Below are 6121 nucleotides of genomic sequence, written 5' to 3'. Positions count from 1 at the left end.
TCTTACAAACAGTTACAACACATGTGTGAAAATGTGATGGCATGTGAGCAGGCTTCTGAATTAAGCGAAAGTTCCAAGACACATCGATACACCATACATCACTAAGCCCATAGGCAAGTCGTTGGAGCCACTACTCACTCTTCAAAGAAAAGATTACAGACTCTCAAGGCTATGTGGGAGGAGCTAAGGTGAAAAGTCATTTTCATGTACAAATGAGGGGGTATTTATAGCCAAGGGTGAAACTGACCCTTGTGACTATTCAACTTCCCTCATGACTTTTCATATTACATGACTCTTCAGATTACGAGTGGGTCTCTTGGACTTCCACTTTACATTACATTCATTGACAAAAGTATGGTCCACAGTAATAATGTGGCCAACATGACTCATGACACGACTCGACATGATAGTGCTGGTGTGCATGTCGAGTTGTAGTGTTGTTGAGTGACGAATGTCTTCTTGGTGTATTGCACCTTTGCCTCTGCATGGAAAGGTGTGTGGAGTCTTCGATGGTCATTGGGTTCACTTGATGTTGCATGTGAACATTGATCCTTTGTTTGTACTTTGGCATGCTTGACACTTTTTTCTGTTTGCGAAAATATATCCTCACATGTTCATCCATTTGTTAGTCTGGGAACACATCTTCGTATGTTCATCCGTTCGTCCGTCCGTGAACACATCTTCACATGTTCGTCTGTTCGTGAAACTGTCTCCTCTCATGCTTTGTTCATTCGTCCATTCGTAAACACATCCTTTTGCATGTACTCTCCTTGTTCATCCCATTCATTGTCACATCATGTTTGTTCATGTACCTGTATCTGCAATCACTCATGACAAGAAAAAATCAAATCCATAAACCTCCTAGTCTATCATGATGTATGATCGTTCGCTTTTGGATGTAGGTGACTGGGATAGAGGACAAGGCTGTGAAACTGCGCGAGGAAAGTTTCGAGCTAGGATGCGAGCTTTGGGCACTGCTGGTGAAAATTGCGTAGATGTCACTGGGAGACTGAGATGGACAATCCGCATCAGCGGTGACTGTCCGCAAGATCTGACTCAACTAGAGGGAAAATTCGAATAATTTCTAGGGTGAAGCAGTTTGTGTAGCAGAGAGACTTGGCAGCAAAAACTGCACAATTCTTGGAGGGAGCATGTTGCTGGCTTCAGGAGGCTTGGCAACAAAAACTGCACAATTCCTGGAGGGAGCTGGCAGCGGGCTGCGGGGTTTGTTGGAGACAAAAACTGCGCAATTGCTGGGAGGCTAACCTGCTGACCACCTCTGTGTAGTTTCTGAGCTGAGCGAGATGCTGGGCTGTTGAGGGGCTTGCTCAGAAATCTGTGCAGTTTTTTGGGCGAGAAACAGGTCGGCTTACTAGTGACCGGCTAGAAAAACTGCGCAATCTTGGAGGGGAGATAGGGATCGACACTCGGTGTCTATCCGACCTGTCTCCATAGTTTTCTTAATCAATGGAGAGGGAAAGGTCTACAACTTCTACGTAATTTTTGAGGGGAGTGAGTTCCGAGGTGACTGCTTAGTCAAACTTTCTGGTTGACAAGCAAGAGGGTTAAATGAGCAGCTTGGAACCATCGCAGATTGAAATGGCTTGTTGGACACTTTTGCGTTGTTCTGGGTGATAGTCAGTCGAGTTGATTGCAAGGTGGAGGTTTGACTGTTAGAGGGTGATCCAGTCATCAGAACTTCAGCAAAATGACTGTTGGGTCCCTATAATACTAGTGATTACCCCATTACTATTGTAGTTATACCCCTTATTTATATTGTTGTGCCCCTATTACCCCCATATTGTTATTTCTATGCCCCATAGAATCCCTCTATTGTTATTTTTGTGGCTTTATATTATTATTGTTAGGTCGGCTGGATTATATTGTGACTCCTTAGACTCCTATATATAGAAAGGAGGTTTTGTCATTTGTATCATCCAAGAATTGTTCATTTATGTAATGTAAAGGAGGTTGCCCCCTCGAAGAGGCTGAATTCTAAGGCGTTGATCTTTCTTTTCTATCTTTTCTTGAGCTGGTTTCATAACATTTGGTATCAGAGCTTTGGATTCTAGGGTTTCGCTGCTCCAAACAGGTCATCGTGACATTTTCGCTATAACTTTTTTTCTGTGACGTTTCAGAAGTCGCAAAAAAAACCCATTTGAGAAGAAATCGCGCTGAACCTTGAGTCCGAATTTCAGAGCTTTTCGCGCGATATTTGCGGAGATATGATCTGAGGAAGTTGGTCTTTTTGCAGACTCCTGAATTACATTCAAAATAGGTGACCTGGGGAAAATCATCATAACTTTCTCTCTGGGGATCGGATTGAAATTTTGTAAGAAGGTACAGAAAGAGGACGGACTGTAGTTTCTTTTGGGTGTTTTTAAGATCCAAAGGTCGAAACAGTGACTCGCGGCACGTCGTACAAGTTAGCTCTACTGAACTAGTCTATAATCAAGTCACTGTGGGAGATTTCGCATAACTCTTCCTTGGAGAATCCAATTTGGGTCAGACTTGTGGCATTGGAAAGAGGACACAGAGAGCTAATACAGGTCACAAGTTCAGAACTAGATGATTGGAAATTACAGAGATACATCAGAGGCAATATCGAGCTCCTACAAAGTGAAAAAAGGTGTGTAGATTTTTTTTAAATTTTTGCTTAAGCTTGGTTTGAAAATTTATTTTGAAGGAATTCAAAGGGCATAGTAGAGCATTATTATCAGTAACTGATGCCCCGAGGAAAGAAAATGCAAACACCTAGTAAGGAACCTGAAAGCTCTAGCATGACTCATGAAGAAGAGGAAGAAATGCTACATGATATATCAAAATTACAAGAACAAGTGCAACAAATGTCACGCTCACAAAAGTTAACAGATGCTAAGATAAATGGCGTGGAAGCTAAGATAAATGACGTGGAAGCTAAGATGAATGGCATGGAAGCTAAGATGGACAATTTGAAGATAGATTTGAACACAAATTTGAAGACAGGCATGGCAGATTTGAAGACAGATTTGACTAATTTTCTACAAGAAATACTTACTAATGGTGAAAAGGTAGTAAAGGAAACTCATGATGAGAACAAAAGAAATGTTAATCATGATTCCATAGACGCTAATGTTGGATCGAAGAATCACCACATTCCAAAAATCGATATGAGGAAGTTTGATGGCAAGGATCCCGCCACATGGATATTACAGATGGAGCAATTCTTCGATCTCAATAATGTGCAAAACACACAAAAGGTACGTATGGCAACTTTATATTTGGAACCAAATCAGTTTGTATGGTATCAATGGCTTTGTTCTCGAAAACAATTTATCACTTGGGCAATTTTTACGGAAGAATTGATAGCACATTATGAGGATACAAAAAGCAACACTTTTTTTAGCCAATTGATAAGTCTCAAACAAAAGGGTTCAATAATGGAGCACATTGAGGAGTTCCAAAAATTGAACATAAGGGTAAAAGATATTCCAGAGGAGCATAGGATTGATGTGTTCATAGGGTCTTTAAAGGATAATATCCAACATGATGTGCGCCTTTGGGAACCTGATTCATTAGAGAAGGCATTCAGGTTAGCAAGAAAAATGGAAAGCAAAATTATGGCAACTAGGAAGCATACCATTCACAACTATAAAGACGGAAGTGTTGTTGCCCATAGTCTTCCACAACCTACAAGGTTGACACCACAACAATTGGAAGAAAAAAGAGCAAAAGGGCTTTGTTACAATTGTGATAGCAAATACACAAAAGGTCATAAGTGTGCTGAGAAGAAATTATTCTACATAGATTGTGAAGAGGAAGAAGAAAAGGAGCAAGAAAGGTCAAAAGAAGAGGATATATTCCAGGAACAAAGCCTAGATGAAGAACAAATAAATCCGACCATATCTTGTAATGCATTGGCGGGAATTACCACTCCTCAAACCATCAAGATAGAAGGACAAATCAAGAAGAAAAAGGTAATAGTGTTGATTGATTCAGGAAGCACCCACAATTTTATTCATTGTAGGGTAGCAAAAGAATTGAATTGCTTCCTATATCCAGCACCAGAGTGTCAAGTGATGATTGCAAATGGAGGAACAATAAATTGTTCTGGAAAGTGCCATAATATCAAGCTATCCATGGGAGAATATGTATTGACTAGCCCAATGCTTTCCATTCCAATGGGAGGTGCTGATGTTGTACTAGGAGTCCAATGGCTACAATCCTTGGGTACAATAGCTTTTAATTTTCAAGAACTTTTCATGAAATTTTCTGTGGAAGGAAAGGAAGTTGAATTAAGGGGTATTGCAGGGAAACCAGGAAAGATAATCAGCTCTAATGGCATGACAAAGCTTCTAAAAAAGGAGCAAAGAGGTGTAATTGCACAATTATGTTCGCTAGATGTTTCCACATTGGAATCATCTATTTCTCCAGATCTCCAAAAAGTCCTGGACAATCATTCCAAGGTATTTGAGACTCCCAAAGGTCTCCCACCTATGCGTGATCATGATCATGCTATTCATCTGATTCCAGGAAGTGTTCCTCCAAACATCAGGCCGTACAGATATCCATATGTCCAAAAAAGTGAAATTGAACGTATGGTTGCAGAAATGCTAGAGGCTGGTATAATTCAACCGAGTCAAAGTTCTTTCTCAGCTCCAGTAGTATTGGTGCACAAGAAGGATGGATCATGGCGCATGTGTCCAGATTATAGGGAGCTCAACAAGCTCACTATTAAAGATAAGTTCCCCATTCCTGTCATTGATGAATTACTGGATGAATTGCATGGATCAATTTACTTCACCAAGTTGGATCTTCGTTCGGGATATCATCAAATCAGAATGAAGATTGAAGACATTCCGAAAACGGCATTTAGAACTCATGAGGGTCATTATGAATTTTTGGTCATGCCTTTTGGCCTTACCAATGCACCTTCAACATTTCAAGGTTTGATGAATTCAATTTTCAAACCATTCCTTAGAAAATTTGTGTTAGTATTTTTTGATGATATACTAATCTACAGCAAGTCTTGGAAGGATCATGTTGAACATGTTGACAAGGTGCTACAACTATTGGAGGAGAAACAATTATATGCAAAAAGATCCAAATGTTTCTTTGGAGTCCAGGAGGTGGAATATTTGGGTCATATTGTATCTCATGAAGGAGTTAAGGTAGACCCTAGCAAAATTAAAGCCATTAAGGAATGGAAAATCCCCACATCCATAAAGCATCTGCGAGGATTTCTTGGGTTGACAGGGTATTATCGCAAGTTTGTTAAGAATTATGGGAGAATAGCAGCACCTCTAACAACATTATTGAAGAAAGATTCATTTTCATGGACTCCGGAAGCAACAAAGGCCTTTAAACATCTTAAAGAGGCAATGTGCCAAGCACCGGTCTTAGCTACACCGGACTTCACAAAAACCTTTATTGTGGAATGTGATGCTTCAGGAAATGGAATTGGTGCTGTTCTAATGCAAGATGAAAGACCCATTGCTTTTGAAAGTCGTCCAATCAAGGGAAAGTTTTTAAGCAAAGCTATTTATGAGAAGGAAATGTTGGCAATACTCCATGCACTTAAGAAATGGCGACCCTACCTAATGGGAAGACACTTCAAGGTAAAAACGGATCATGATAGCCTTAAATACTTTTTAGAACAAAGATTATCCTCTGAAGAGCAACAAAAGTGGGTCACAAAGATGTTGGGTTATGACTTTGAAATCATCTACAAAAAAGGGAAGCAAAATGTGGTGGCAGATGCACTCTCAAGAAAGGATGAGGATGTGGAAGCATTGTTGTGTGCCATTTCTATTATCCAACCAGATTGGATAAATGAAGCAAAGGAGGAATGGAAGAATGACGAAGAAGTGTGGGCACTTATTCGAAAGCTACAACAAGATTCCAGTACTTCTGATACATTTAGCTGGCAAAATGATTCGTTATGGTACAAAGATCGCTTATACCTCTGTAAGAATTCCCAGCTAAAACAAAAGATTCTTATGGAATTGCACACTTCTCCCTTAGGAGGGCACTCAGGATTTTTAAAAACTTACCACAGGGTTAAGAAGGAATTTTTTTGGGATGGCCTTAAATCAGATATTCAAAAGTTTGTGGCGGAATGTTTGGTTTGCCAACAAAATAA

This window comes from Pinus tabuliformis, chromosome 7 (assembly GCF_031772625.1).
Source record: "Pinus tabuliformis cultivar Carrire ecotype Pingquan chromosome 7, CPIR1, whole genome shotgun sequence".
NCBI classification, from domain to species: domain Eukaryota; kingdom Viridiplantae; phylum Streptophyta; class Pinopsida; order Pinales; family Pinaceae; genus Pinus; species Pinus tabuliformis.
Note: the sequence above shows the minus strand (reverse complement) of the source record.